This window comes from Pseudophryne corroboree (genome assembly GCF_028390025.1).
Source record: "Pseudophryne corroboree isolate aPseCor3 chromosome 3 unlocalized genomic scaffold, aPseCor3.hap2 SUPER_3_unloc_34, whole genome shotgun sequence".
Taxonomy (NCBI): Eukaryota; Metazoa; Chordata; class Amphibia; order Anura; family Myobatrachidae; genus Pseudophryne; species Pseudophryne corroboree.
Window position 1 is genome coordinate 797085 of NW_026967524.1, and position 16786 is coordinate 813870.

Consider the following 16786-nt stretch of genomic DNA (forward strand, 5'->3'; position numbering starts at 1 on the left):
TCAAAATTATAACAAATAAAGGCTAGAAATATCTCACTTTGCATGTAATGAGTCTATATAATATATTAGTTTCACCTTTTAAGTTAAATTACTGAAATAAATGAACTTTTGCACAATATTCTAATTTTCTGAGTTTCACCTGTACAGTGGCATTATTACATCTTTCTGCTGCTGATTCCTCACCCAATGCAGCCAAGCATCTGACTAGCCTTCCTCATTGCTTTGTTACATTGCTTACCTGCCTTTAAGTCACCTGAAAAAGTGACTCCTAGATCCCATAGCTCCTCAGTAGTTTCCAGTATAGAGCCATTAATACTATACTGTATTTAGCCTTTGGAATTTTGAGACCCAAGTGCATGATTTTGCATTTTTTGTCATTAAACTGTAATTGCCACACTCTTGACCATTCCTCTAGTCTACCTAGATCCTCAATCATTTGTTTTACCCCTCCTGGTGTGTCTACCCTGTTCCATACCTTTGTGTCATCTACAAAAAGGCATACTATCCATTTAATGACAATTGCAATGTCACAAATAAAGATATTAAAAAGCACTGGTCCAAGTACAGATCCCTGGGGTACTCCACTGGTATCATTTCACTCCTGTAAATGCACTCCATTTACTGTAACTCTCTGTTTTTTATCATGTAACCAAGATCTTACCCATTCAACAATCTTAGTATCCAATTCCAAACTTTTGAGCTTATTTAGCAGTCTGCAATGTGGAACAGTGTCAAAAGCTTTACTAAAGTCTAGATAAGCTATATCCACGGATCCAAATTTATACATCACTTTAATCACACAGTCAAAAAAGTCAATAAGGTTTGTTTGACATGATCTTCCCCCAGTGAGTCCATGCTGTTTGGGATTCTGTAAATTGCTGGATTTGAGATAATCTACAACACTTAAGAGTGTTTCCATCAAGTTCCCTACTACTGATGTAAGACTCACTGGTCTGTTGTTGTTTGCCTCTTCCTTGCTTCCACTTTTGGGCAGTGGGACTACGTTTTCTCTTTTCCAGTCCTCTGGAAGTACTCCTGTAGCTAATGACTGGTTGAATAATTCTGTCAATGGTGCTACCAGCACATCTTTAAGCTCTTTTAGTATCCTTGGATGTATCCCATCTGGCCCCAGAGATTTATCCACTTTCAGCTTTAAGAGTTCTGTTAGGACCTTCTCCTCTGTAAATTTACTTGTTTAATTTTCCTGAATATCGCTGCAACTTAACTGTGGCCCCTTCCCCTCTCAGTAGTGATCACTGAGCAAAAATAATTAAGATGATCTGCTATTACATTGTCTCCCTCAACAAGACTCCCAGTCTCTGTCTTTTAGTTTTATTATTCTGCCTTTTTTTTTTCTTCTTTCACTTATATACCTAAAAAAAGTTTTGCTTCCTTCACCCACTTACTGGTCCATTTTCTCCTCAGATTGTGCCTTTGCACATCTGATTACCTTCATAGACAGGACATTAACAAGATATTTCTCCTGTAGGGTCCACTGTGGTATCCACAGGATATACCTTTGGATATTAGGTAGCGGCAGTGGAAATGCACCAACGATCTAAGCTTTTCAGACTCTCAGGATGCAATGGGCCAGTCCCCTGTATCCTCGACTTTTGGCTCAGGCAATTCAGTTTTTTTGTTTGGTGCGACAGGAGCCAGACGACGGTCTATAGGGCTGCTGAGTTTTTGTAGCCATAAGCTTTTTTTAATTTATTTTTATAGTCTTACCTTTTTTTGAGTGATCTTTCATAAAGCGTCTTATACGCACCTTAGAAAGAGTAGCTCCAACAACTCTCCACTGGGTCGCGACAATGCTTACTACCGTGTAGAGTGCAGTTTTGGCCGGGCGTCAGCTAGGATGCACTAGCAAGTCCAGCTGACGTTACCAGGCTGTGGCCGGAGAACAGGGAAAAGGTAAGGCATCGGTTCCACTTAGCGGGTTAAGATGCAGGACACAGCCGCACTGTTTTGGGGGGACCCTACTGAACAGTCGCTTGTGCGGCTGTCACCTCAGGTGCACCAGGACAAAGCTTCAGGGATCATAGTTTCCAGGGATTAGTAAAAGACCACGACCCCTGGGGTTGATGTCAGCAGTGGGGCGTAAGACGCTCTCCTGCTCGGCCCTCTTCCCCAGTTCATGACCAGTTTCCTTTGAGGTTCCCGCTTCCATCTGAGATGGTAGAAATCAAACTAACCCAGTCTGAGCATGGTGCGGCTGTGTCACTGGTGCGTCTGTGTTCACTAGTAGCGTCTGGATCCACTCAGCGTTTGTAAGCGTAATGATCAATCCTGGAAGTCTCCCTGTATCCCGCTCTCCTGAGGCAGGTGATACAGAATTGAGTCTCTACCTACCCTTTGGGTATTGAGTAGTTGTATAAGTGCCTGATGCATATGAGTGTTGTAAACATTTACTGCTGTTTCTTTCACTGTGTGTCTGAATACGTCAAAGTCCTATAGAAAGCAATGCAGTAATATGTTTTCCTACATACCTGAAAGGAGGATTTTGGTACTTACCTGATAAATCCTTTTCTTCGAATCCACAGGGTGCACTGGAGTGCTGTTGGGGATATGGATGGGGCATTAGCAGGGATAGGCACATTTAAATATATTTAAATATTTAAATTAGTAACCTTCCATCCCCTCCATACTCCCAAGATACCACAGTGAGGTTTTTTTTTTTTTACTGAGTTGAACAGGAGCGATAGGGAGGATGAACAATGGAGAATTACATATAACATAACGGACAACTAGAAACTTGACACAACAATAGATAACAGTCACCTTAACATTTGAATAAGTCGGTGAGAATGTGTTACCATAAGATTTACTGAACTTACCACAAGACAGGTGAAACTGCTCTGGGAGGATATCCAGTGCCCCCTGTGGATTAAAAGAAAAAGATTTATCTGGTAAGTACCAAAATCCTCTTTTCTTTTTCATCCATTGGAGTACTCTTGGGATGTACCAAAGTTTCCCCCTTGAGCGGGAGAGTTGGTAGGCACCGTAACACTAGGTGGTCAAAGCTAGAAGCTGATGCCGCAAACGTGTCAAACTTGTAAGAGCGCACAAACGTGTGCACTAATGACCATGTAGCTGCATGGCAAAGTTTCATCATAGAAGCCCCACAACCTGCTGCCCGTGACGTTCCCACAGAACGTGTGGAATGTGCTGAAACAGATGTAGTCGGTGTTAGACTAGCATGAAAGTACACCTGACGAATGGTCAGCTTAATCCATCTAGCCAAGGTCTTGTTTGGAAGCTTTACTGTATCATAGAGAACAAACAATGTATCCGTTTTATGTACAGTTGATGTTCGGGCTACATAAACGCTGAGTGCATGTACCACATCCAAATTAGCTGGAGTTACTGAATCCTCTGAACTACAATTGGTTGATTGATGTGAAAAGAAGAAACTACTTTTGGTATAAAAGTGGGATTCGTCCAAAGTTCCGCTCTGTCATCATGAAATACCAGATACAGTGGCTTGCATAACAAGGCAACCAATTCTGAAACACGCCTTGCCGAAGCTAAGGCTAGGAAAAACACTGTTTTCCTGTTTTAGAAACTTAACATCCAATTGTTGTAAGGGTTCATAAATTGAAGACTGCAAAAATTCCAAAACTAGATTCAAGTCCCATGGAGCTGTAGGTGGAGGTTGAACTCTAAGGACACATTGTAGGAAATTGTGAACTGTTCGTAAAAGAGACAAATGCCTTTGAAAGAAAGTTAACAAGGCAGAGACCTGCACTTTTAGTGTAGCTAAACGTAGTCCTCCATCTAACCCCGCCTGTAAAAATAGCAAAAGACTGGATAACTTGAAAGAAGATGTTGGAAACTTCTGAGCTTCACACCAACCAATATAAGCTCATCTAATCCTGTGATAATGAGCTGCTGTAACTGGTTTTGTAGCACTTAACATGGTTGGTATAACAGAGTCTGGAATGCCATCTCATCTTAAGAGAGCGGTTTCAACAGCCACCCCATCAAATGCAGACGCATTAAATCGGGGTAAAGGAATAGACCCTGTTGTAGTAGGTCTGGACGTAGCGAAAGCGGCCATGGATCATTTGTGAGTAGACCACGGAGATCCGAGAACTATGCTTTCCAAGGCCAATGAGGTGCCACTACTATGACGGTCATGGATTCTCTTTTGATCTGCTTTAGCAACCGAGGAGGCAGCGGAAATGGAAACAGATACACGAAGTTGTACGTCCACACTATTGTGAGAGCATCCACTGCCCCTGCCTTTGGGTCTCTTGTTCTGGACACATACTGGGGTGTTTGATGATTTTGGCAAGATGCCATTAGATCCACCTGTGGGTAACTTCACCGCTGGACCAACATCTGGAACACTCCTGGATAAAAATCCTGATGGCTGAGATAGTCTACTTCCCAGTTGCCCACTCCTGGAATGAACTCTGCCGACAAGATCACTTGGTGATGCTCGGCCCAATTAAGGATTCAAGCAACTTCGACTTCGAGTCCCTCCTTGTTTGTTGATATATGCGACTTCCGTTGCGTTGTCTGACTGAACCTGAACAGTCTTTGACTGGAGCAAGTAAACTGCCTCTCGCAGTACATTGTAAATTGCCCTGAGTTCCAGGACATTTATTGACCGTAATCTTTCTCGGTCTTACCAGAGACCCTGAAATTGACGATGTAGGACCACTTCTCCCCAAACTCCTGAGACTTGCATCCATCGTTAGAATTATCGAATTCTAGACTCCGAACCATTTTCCCACGGTGAGATGCTGTACTTGGAGCCACCAGAGTAGTGATACTCTGGCCCTTGGAGACAACCGAACCATCTGATGAATTTGGAGATGAGAGCCTGACCACCATGCTAGAAGATCTAGCTGAAAAGGACGTGAGTGAAATCTTCCGAACTGGAGTGCTTCAAAAGACACCAGCATCTTTCCTAACAGTCGAATGCACAAGTGCACAGAGACTGTCCGTGGTTTGAGCACTAACTGTACTAGAACACAAATACTTTGGGCTGTCTATTCTGGCACGTAAATTCGTTGATCCACCGTATCTAGAATCATTCCTAGGAATTTAATTCTTTGACATGGAACCAGGCTTGATTTCTTGTTGACAATCCAATCCAATTGTGCTGAACTAGTACCTTGTACGTTAGTAAGGCATTTTGAAGGAGTATGTGTTGAGACAGAGCCTTGATGAGAAGGTCATCTAAGTACGTAACTATTATCACTCCCAGGGATCTGAGATGAGCTATCATCACAGACGTCACCTTTGTGAATACCCGAAGCGCTGATGGGTGGCCAAACGGTAGTGTCTGAAATTGCTAATGGTTTTGTTGTACTGCAGACCTTAAGTACACCTGATGCGGTGGCCAAATTGGAATGTGTAAGTACGCATCCTTGAGATCCAGCATAATCATTAATTCCTGTGGTTCTAAACCTGCAATCACCGACCGCAGGGATTCCATCTTAAGTCTGTAGTAGGTCATGTACTGATTGAACCCCTTCAGGTTCAATATCGGTCTGACCAAGCTGTCCGGCTTTAGTACTACAAAAAAATTGGAATAATAACCTTGACCCGGTTGATGAACTGGAACCTTAATCAAAACTGCTGAATCTACAAGAGACTGAATCCCAGTCTGCAGAACCGCCTTTTTGTCTCCTGACACAGGCAGGCCTGTCTTGAAAAACCGCATTGGTGGTAGACAATCAAACTCTATTTTGTAACCTTTGAACACTAAATTGCGGATCCACGCCAAGTGAAACGTCTGAAGGTGTGCTCCCACAACTGACGATCCGAGATGGGCAGGAAGCCTGTCATGCCACTGGCTTGTCAGCTGTCTGTGTGTCCTTATGACGGTTAGGGGTTTGTTGAAAACCACGTCCTCTACCATGTCTACCCTGTATGGTTGTTCCTCTTGCACGGCCTCAAAAGGACTGAGGTCTAAAAGATTTGTATGCTGGTCCAGCGTATTTCCGTTTAGGAACTGGTGCAGGCAATGGCAGGAAAACAGACTCCCACAGTAGCCTGAGGAATCCTTTTGTTCAATTCAGGACCAAATAACATATTCCCAGTGTAAGGCAATGCTTCTATTCCTTGTTTTTACTCTACCAAGAATGCAGCCAAAGCACCTGTTGGGCTGCAATTAGTGAAGTTGAAAGCCAAGAACTAATCTGGCCGATGTCCATAGAAGACATACCTAAATACTCAGCAGATTCACATATTTGATCAGCAAGAAGTATAAGCTGGTCTAAGGTAAGGTCCTGATGTAGGCACAATTGAGCTGTGTTGTCCATGCAACTATAGCCTTGTTAACCCAAACTCCAACTAAAGCAGGTCTAAGCAACACCCCTACTGTATACATTGACTTTAGCATAGCTTCTAGCTTGCGCTCTGATGGGTCTTTAAGCATTGTTGCAGCTGGGACTGGAATAGTTAACTTCTTTGAAAGTTTTGAAACTGAGGAATCCACTGTTGATGGATTTTCCCATTTAGTTGTCAGACTCTGGGAATGGGTAGTTAGACAGAAACCACCTAGGCATAGAAAACCGTTTATCTGGATTTTTCCATGCTTCCATTAACTGCTTATTAGGAGATTCTGAATAAGGAAAACACGTTATCCTCTGGTTTTTAGTAAATAAAATGTCTTCATATGAAAGGTTCCTCAGTCTCAGTAAAATTTAGAATCTGGCATACCACCATGATGATATTATCAATGGCCGGGTTATCAGTAAAATTATATATATACATTGATACTCAAGACCAAATAGGAGTGCTTTGTAAGTTTGAAACAATTTAATTAATTAATTAGCTGTTAATATCACATTTCCTTAAAAAGATCCAAAAACATATTATGGACAAATACCAATAAGAACAATCCTGTGTAGCACAATAAATTTCCAATTGATTTCGGATTATCCGGTGAAAGTGAATTGTTGCAGTTTTGTACGTTATCAGTGTGCACAAAGTCACGGTGCTTCAGATATATTTGAGCAACAAATATATTTGAGCTCTTATGGCTCACATGGTTAAGTTACGGACTCCAATGCATAGGGTCGCGAGATCGAGCCTCCCGCTCACCAGCTTTTTTAGTAAACAGTTTACATTTTTCCATTTGTTATATGGCTAAGTCTATGCAGGTATTAAACTACCAAGATACTCTGGCTACTTTGTAAAAAAAACTTTAATTAGAACAGAGCTGATTATATTGATAAAAATACTAGATTAATACCTTGTTTTTACAAAACAGACATAGATACGTAGCTATCTGGGTTCAGACTGATATTTAATAAGTTACTTTTCAACTCAGTCTTCAGACTTCAGATATCATAACAGAACAGCCCAGTAGATCTATACTGAAATACTAAGCACTACAGTCTAAATGTGGAACATTAATTTACATATTAATGATATAGATCTGGTGGAGAATGCACAGAAGATAAAACAATATCAGGACAGCATACCCAGGAGTCCATAAACAAGTTACCTGTGCCGTTGTTCTGCATCAGCTCCACACCATATAGAGAAGGAAGGTTCATATCTGAGAGACCTTGTAATTATGTTACACTATTACACACAAGAGAAATCTCAAACTGACATATTGTAACAGACCTTGTTAGGCAAAGTAACCAGGGCCACGTTCTTTTCTATTTATAGTGCAGTAAATCAACCATAACAGTGTATTATATACCAGGACTAGCACGTTTCCACATCTATATTCATTAAGAGACAGGAGAACCATTTAACACGCAGTCATTAGAGATGTGCACCGGAAATTTTTCTGGTTTTGGTTTTGGGTTCGGTTCCGCGGCCGTGTTTTGGGTTCGAACGCGTTTTGGCAAAACCTCACCGAATTTTTTTTGTCGGATTCGGGTGTTTTTTTAAAAAAAACTAAAAAACAGCTTAAATCATAGAATTTGTGGGTCATTTTGATCCCAAAGTATTATTAACCTCAATAACCATAATTTCCAATCATTTTCAGTCTATTCTGAACACCTCACAATATTATTTTTAGTCCTAAAATTTGCACCGAGGTCGCTGGATGGCTAAGCTAAGCGACCCAAGTGGCCGACACAAACACCTGGCCCATCTAGGAGTGGCACTGCAGTGTCACGCAGGATGGCCCTTCCAAAAAATACTCCCCAAACAGCACATGACGCAAAGAAGAAAAAAAAGAGGCGCAATGAGGTAGCTGTGTGAGTAAGCTAAGCGACCCTAGTGGCCGACACAAACACCTGGCCCATCTAGTGTCACGCAGGATGGCCCTTCCAAAAAATACTCCCCAAACAGCACATGACGCAAAGAAGAAAAAAAAGAGGCGCAATGAGGTAGCTGTGTGAGTAAGCTAAGTGACCCTAGTGGCCGACACAAACACCTGGCCCATCTAGGAGTGGCACTGCAGTGTCACGCAGGATGGCCCTTCCAAAAAATACTCCCCAAACAGCACATGACGCAAAGAAGAAAAAAAAGAGGCGCAATGAGGTAGCTGTGTGAGTAAGCTAAGTGACCCTAGTGGCCGACACAAACACCTGGCCCATCTAGGAGTGGCACTGCAGTGTCACGCAGGATGGCCCTTCCAAAAAATACTCCCCAAACAGCACATGACGCAAAGAAGAAAAAAAAGAGGCGCAATGAGGTAGCTGTGTGAGTAAGCTAAGTGACCCTAGTGGCCGACACAAACACCTGGCCCATCTAGGAGTGGCACTGCAGTGTCACGCAGGATGGCCCTTCCAAAAAACACTCCCCAAACAGCACATGACGCAAAGAAAAATTTAAGAAAAAAGAGGTGCAAGATGGAATTGTCCTTGGGCCCTCCCACCCACCCTTATGTTGTATAAACAGGACATGCACACTTTAACCAACCCATCATTTCAGTGACCTTGTCTGCCACACGACTGTGACTGAAATGACGGGTTGGTTTGGACCCCCACCAAAAAAGAAGCAATTAATCTCTCCTTGCACAAACTGGCTCTACAGAGGCAAGATGTCCACCTCATCATCATCCTCCGATTCATCACCGTGTACATCCCCCTCCTCCCAGATTATCAATTCGTCCCCACTGAAATCCACCATCTCAGCTCCCTGTGTACTTTGTGGAGGCAATTGCTGCTGGTGAATGTCTCCACGGAGGAATTGATTATAATTCATTTTAATGAGCATCATCTTCTCCACATTTTCTGGAAGTAACCTCGTACGCCGATTGCTGACAAGGTGAGCGGCGGCACTAAACACTCTTTCGGAGTACACACTTGTGGGAGGGCAACTTAGGTAGAATAAAGCCAGTTTGTGCAAGGGCCCCAAATTGCCTCTTTTTCCTGCCAGTATACGTACGGACTGTCTGATGTGCCTACTTGGATGCGGTCACTCATATAATCCTCCACCATTCTATCAATGGTGAGAGAATCATATGCAGTGACAGTAGACGACATGTCCGTAATCGTTGGCAGGTCCTTCAGTCCGGACCAGATGTCAGCATCAGCAGTCGCTCCAGACTGCCCTGCATCACCGTGATAAAGCTAAATATTTATCGTATATAAAAACCCTTTAAGAGGTCTAAGAACACAGTACGCTATTTACGTATGGAATACCGTAAAGGTACGCACGTTGCGTAACGATCGCTTAGCCGTAGTCGAGACGCTCAAGCGTCACGTTCGCTCACGGCCAAGAGATCACAGGCAGGCACGCTATTGGCTGCTGACTAACGTAATGATTCGCTATAGCGTAGCGGACGCTCGGGACCACGAGGAGATCACCAGCGGCGCTGACGCTCACAATGTTAAACCTTTATATCTAAACCATAAACAGTGTATTATGCAGTAAAACCTTAGTGTAATGATAGAATGTAAATGCAACACGGTATAACCTTATTAACTCAAAAGCTGTTCGAGCGTCACCGACGCTCTGAGAATACTTAACACTATAAGAAATACACAGATACCGTGCTCAGGGTCCAACGCCTAGTATATATATTATGAATGATATACTTGCAAAAGAATTAATACAATACAAGTCATACACTACAATATAACATAGACTAACTAACCAGATAACTACACAGGAAATACAATACAATACAATTTAAGGGAAAATAAGAGAGAAAGAGGAGAAGAGAGAGAGAGAGAGAATTGGCTCACAATAACAACAAGATCAATATGGTTGCGGAGAAAACTTACGCACAAGGGTAAACGATCGCATGCGCCTCGATATCCAGCTCCCGATTATCAGCAATGAGAACCGTTGAAGAGAGTGAACTGGATATGGTCGGCTTGTCTATTTATGCCCCACATACAATACAATTCAATGGTCCCTACAATCTCATTGTTCATTGGACACAGGAATTCGGCTTCGCATTATAACAAAAGGTCATAGGTTGATTCATACAGGTGGGCTGTGACTACTTCCAACCGTTCAGGTGGGTGGGATACTGGGTTTCCCGCCGCATGGCTAAGTAAGTGCAAATAATAGTAAATGGACATAAACTTCTTATGTCCATAACTATTCGCACAAGCGATTAATCCGCTCCAAACCAACACCGGAATATTGCTAATTAAATACTCTTCCGATGGGTACCAAACACCATTGTATGACCCCTGTTAGACCCTTCGTACAATACAAAGAGGGATCTCTCTGTCCAGGAACATGCTATATTAACTAAACTTTCAGAATCTATCAAAGGGACCATGATCTACAAAATACATTATATAGTGAAAATATGTAATGATTGAGTCGCACGCTACGATCACATAAACTCTACCGTAAATACGCATACCGTGCGCCTGCGGGTGCCCGCGACTGTGAGTATGCGCACGTACGGGAGAGCGTACGCATGCGCAGCACGGACCTGTATGAGGTGCAAAATATGGCAGTGTGCATAGAGATATTTTTCTGACTTTGACAGTCCACCCTTTGGCAGTCAACAATAACTGCCACTTTCTAAAACATTTCAAAAAGAGAAAAATATATGTCAGGGGTTAATACATTTCCATGGTTGGGTAAGGGAGGAGAGAGGAGAAGGTGTGAAGAGGGTATGACCTAGTGAGATAGCAGAAGCATGTGTGTATGAGTCCATGTTTGGGGGGTCATGTATCATCGTGCCGTACGTGTTGTACATCAAGCTTCGAGGTATTGCGAAGTATACATTTGAATTCCTTCTTATCCCGTATTAAGGGTCTGTGGATGGGCTGTCAAACTCTACCGAGCTCTTTTCGGCTGTGGTTGTAACAAAATGGGGGAGCACATTTTAGTTGATGATACATGAATGGGGGAGATATGTGATTGCTGATATCTGTGCCTGTATTCCCTATCGACTATGTGTCATTACCTGAGGGTTGTAGAAATGAAGATAAAGAACACTTATGGTAAATGCTGTGGTATTCTATGTCAGGTTAATGTACATTTGTCGGTTGAAGTCTTGTTCGGTGTCTGTTGGTTGCAGTCTTCTTTGTGCTTTTGCCCATAAGGTGCGAGCAAAAGCTTATGTCAATGTCCATAGATTTACAAAAGTGTTGGGCTAGCGTAATTTTAAAATTTCTAGGGAAACTGGGGATCTATGGCATAGTTCATCAAATATCTGTGTATAAGGTTGTCAAAACTTCTTCTTTGATCTATCCGTTGTCTGTATATCGGCTCATCAAAGTCCTCGTCCAAGTGGGTCTTTTTACCTTGGAGGAAAACGGAAAAACAGGTGAAAGAAACGGACCGTATAATCGCATTTTCATCACATCATTGTTTCTACCGTTGGGTCATAAATCAAGTCCATTGGAATTACAGTTTCCTCACTCCTCAGACTCATTACCCTAGTACTATGTTTGCACTTCATTAAAGCCTGACCGCATCTAAATATCAATCCAATCGATATAATGACACCTAAGATACATAGGAGAAACTTCCCAACATCCATTATGACTCCTTGAGCCCAGTCTCCTAAACCAGAGAACCAATTTCGTGGGTTCAACCATGACACCCAACCAGTCAGCTCATTACCTACAGCAGCAAGAGTGAGATTGTGTCTCCTGCGAAATTCCCACTTCAATTGGAGAATATCGTCCATCTTTTGGTCTATGACCTCGACCGGATCCTCGGTGCTATTCGTGATATATGTGCAACATTTCACGCCGTATTGCGTTGCCAGTGTGACACAATATCCGCCTGTCACTGCTGTGAGGTAATTAAGAACCATTCTATGCTGTACCAGTTCTGTTTTATAAGCTTGAAGTTCCCTTCCAGTATACCTAAACGTGTCATCATACATTTCAGTGATATTATCTAACAAATTTGCAAGCGCAGAGATGTATCTATAGTTCATCACTCCTCTAGCGGTGCGAGTGAAATCTAACGCAAGCAGAACCTGAATCCCGGTGGATTCATGGATCAGATCAGAGGCCGGATGCTCTGACCTTTCTGTCAGTTGCCTTTTAACTACGTGCTCGTAATGGGTGTGAGTATAAGGAGCTTGGGCACCACGGTGAATGTCTTTCATTTTGTCATGTGATACAGTCATTACCTCAGGCAGTACTTTTCCAATATAACACAATCCTTCAGAGTTTGGGGCAAGCCACTTATACGCCTTTCTCCCGCATATGAAATATGCATCATCGGGGAGAACATATGGGACGGAGTAGGACATAACCATATTACACACCTTCCATGTGAAATCTCCTAACCCTAATTCTTCCATCTGCTTAGTACACGTATCAGGTTGTACGATATGTGCACAGTATCCTGGTGATACCTCTCCAACTCTCGTAATCCTATTTCCTAAGGTATACCTATCCCGGAAAGATTTTCCTCTACTGGCTATGTGGCGTATAAGCTCTGTATCTGTAGGCATTCTATCTGCTCTATGCGAAAAGGTCATGGTTTGGTTACTCCATGACACTTCCCAATTTCCCGGCTTTCGGGGATTGGAGATGTTAAAACATAATAGGGACCTATCCACATGGTATTGGTGGAGCTTCAAACTAGGAGGGCTGGAGATATTAAACCTCCTGTCCACCGGTCTCCCACCACTTAACTCAAGTACCTCCCCTAACGTTAAAGGAAATGGTACTAGCCCTGATTTGCTATGACCTTGAGGTACTTGAGAGCATACCCAACAATCTGTTTTATTTAACACACTACCCACTAAGGAGTGATAGTCACTCAATGGATGCCGGTCCATATGGATATTAAAACTGGATTGGCATTTCTTTATGCACCCATCCTCAACTACGTTGTTACAGAGCCTACAGATACAGTTTTCTTCAGCTAACAATCCTTCACAATTCCTTCTATTGTCAATGCTATCGGATCGTTTTCTGATACTCGCCTTTACTTGTTGGTTAAGTTGTTCTTGGAAAACTACGCCTCCATCTTTATCATCAGAACCCATTCCAGAACCTCTCTCGACCTCCATGGTACTCTCGCCGGAACAGACTGCTCTGGTCAACATCATGGTCAACAGGAAAATCCGGATCACAGTCTCTTGGGGCAAGTCCATCTTATAGGAGGAAACGAAGAAGAATGAGAAAGGGGAAAAAAATAATTGAGGGAGATGGGGTGGGAAGTTGGAGAAAAACAATAAAAGGGAACAGGGGATCGACAACTGCTTTTGATCTTGTGATCTTCGATGCTCAGGTGCCGCCTTAGTCCTCCTGGAACAGACACTCCAGCGATACAACCTCTACCGTCTGTTCCTTATCACGGGACTTCTCTGGATCAGCGACCTTCTTACAGTGGGACGAATGAACCCAAGTCTCTCTCTCAGCAACCTTCAATGCTGTAGTGCTAGTCAATAAGACCTGGTATGGTCCTTCCCATCTGTCAATAAGGCAACCTGAGCGTAGAAAATTCCGTATCATTACATAATCCCCAGGTTCAATGTCATGACAATTACTATCTGGTAAATCAGGAATCACCAACTTCAGATTATCATTTTGATTCCTTAACTGTTTACTCATGTTAATCAAGTATTTTACAGTCACTTCATTGTTACACTTCAAATCATCCTGAGGGTTAATCATAACATGCGGTTGTCGACCAAACAAGATTTCAAAGGGAGACAGATTAAGAGGGGGCCTGGGAGTGGTTCTGATGCTGTACAGTACAATGGGTAAAGCTTCTGGCCATGTCAATCCTGTCTCTGCCATAACTTTACTCAGTTTATTTTTAATAGTGCTGTTCACTCTTTCCACTTTCGCACTCGCCTGTGGACGGTATGGAGTGTGCAGCTTGCTATCAATTCCCATCAACTTACACATTCCTTGAAAGACATCACCTGTAAAATGGGTACCCCTATCACTTTCGATTATTCTAGGGATACCATATCTACATACAAATTCCTGCACAATTTTCTTAGCAGTAAACATAGCGGTATTTGTGGCCGCCGGAAATGCTTCAACCCAATTTGAGAAAACATCTATACAAACAAGTACATATTTCAAATTTCGACAAGGGGGTAATTGAATGAAGTCAATCTGTATTACCTGGAAAGGGCCGCCTGCAGGTGGGATATGAGATGGTTCTGTTGGTATTGCCTTTCCGATGTTCTTTCTCAAACAGGTAAGGCATGACATTGCTCTCTTACTCGCATGAGATGAAAATCCTGGGGCGCACCAATATGCTCTTACCAACTTGCACATACCTTCCTTGCCCAGATGAGTCAGCCCATGAGCTGCTTCAGCCAAACATGGAAGGTATGTTCTGGGGGCCACTGGTTTACCATGTCCATCCGTCCAGAGTCCTGAGGACTCCTGGCCATATCCTTTTGCCTTCCAGACTGCCTTTTCCTGTGTGGAACACAAATTTTGCATTTCACACAACTTCTGTGTGTTGATGGTATTAAATACCATCAGTTGTGTGGTGTCTGTCTGTCTGGGGGTACCGGCTGCTAACTTAGCAGCTTCGTCTGCTCGGCTGTTACCAAGTGATACTGGGTCCTTGCTATATGTGTGTGCTTTACATTTGATAACAGCCACTCTGTCGGGTTCCTGTATCGCTGTTAGAAGCCTTTTTATGTGAGCTGCATGCGCTACCGGTGTACCAGCTGCCGTCATGAAATTTCTGAGGCGCCATAGGGCTCCGAAATCATGAACTACCCCGAAGGCGTATCTAGAATCGGTGTATATATTGGCTGACTTACCCTTAGCCAATTCACATGCTCTGGTTAGGGCAACCAGTTCAGCAACCTGGGCTGAGTGAGGTGGGCCTAGCGATTCTGCTTCTATGGTGCCTTGGTCATCTACGACTGCGTATCCAGTACACAAGTCTCCCGAGTCTGACTGTCTGTGACAACTACCGTCCGTGTAGAACGTGAGTTCTACGTCTTCCAGTGGGTTGTCACTGATGTCAGGCCTTGCGGTAAAATTTTGGGTCAAATATTCCATACAATCATGTGTGTCTTCCTTTGTATTAAATCCTCCTTCCCCATCACTCTCATCCTCCACCCTTTGTGCCTGTCCAGGCACACCTGGGAGATACGTTGCAGGATTTAATGCACTGCATCTCCTTATGGTGATGTTTACGGGGGCCATTAGTGCCAATTCCCATCTTGTAAACCGCGCTGATGAGACGTGCCTGGTTTGGGCAGAATTTAACAAGGCTGACACTGCATGTGGTGTATGAATTGTGAGGTTGTGACCTAGCACGACGTCTTCGCTTTTCGTTACTAGCAATGCTATCGCAGCAACGCTTCGCAAGCATGTGGGGAGGGATCGCGCTACCGTGTCTAGCTGAGCGCTGTAATATGCTACCGGCCTGCTGGCATCACCGTGCTTTTGGGTTAGGACGCCTGCCGCGCAACCAGCACTTTCTGTTCCGTATAGTTCAAAGGGTTTCTCATAGTCTGGCATACCTAATGCTGGTGCCTGCGTTAGGCACTGTTTAAGTCTCTCAAATGCCGTCTCAGACTCGTCTGTATGCGAAATCCGATCAGGTTTGTTTGAGGAGACCATCTCCTGCAAAGGTAACGCTAGAATGGAAAACCCTGGGATCCAATTACGGCAATACCCACACATTCCTAAAAACGTTCTGATCTGTTGCTGGGTTTGTGGCAGAGTCATGTCTCTAATTGCTTGAATTCTATCAGCGGTCAGGTGTCTCAGTCCTTGTGTTAGACAGTGTCCCAAATATTTTACTTTAGTTTGGCATAATTGTAACTTGTCTTGCAATCAATTTTACTGGCTGCAGATTACAGGTATGGCCACACCCCTATTGGGTATGGTGACCTCCCTGAATCCCGCTGGCAGCAACTACTTGTGACGGAGTTAATTGGGAGCTACCAGAGGCTTGCCAGTCTCTGTTCGGGGGGTATCTTTTTGTTTCCCCTGCATGTGGCTCATAACTCCGTTTCTGCGGACCCTGATCCCAATGTCGTGTGTCGTGTCTTGTCTATGGGGTTGGTATGAGTTTCGTGAATTTTTCGCTCTACAGTCTCGTGCCATGTGTCCCTGTTTATGACAAGAATAACAAGTAACCACATTTGACTTACCCACAGGGTTTGGTGATATAAACAAAGGCTGCCTTGTGGTCAGGGCCTGTATACTTACGGCCATTAATTTATCACCTTGTTGTTCCCTGTGTCTGGTGATGTCCCTATCGTGATCAATAGCAGCCTCTCTCAAAGTAGCCACCGACAGACCTCGCCAACATGGTTGTGTGGTCTGTACCCTTGCCTTTAATGTTTCTTTTAAACCATCCATTAGTACCGATACTGCTACTTCTCGATGGTTTATGTTGGTTTTAATGTCCTCTATGCCTGTGTATTTTGCCATCTCTAATAATGCCCTGTGAAAATATTCTGCAGCTGTTTCTGACTCCTTTTGTTTAA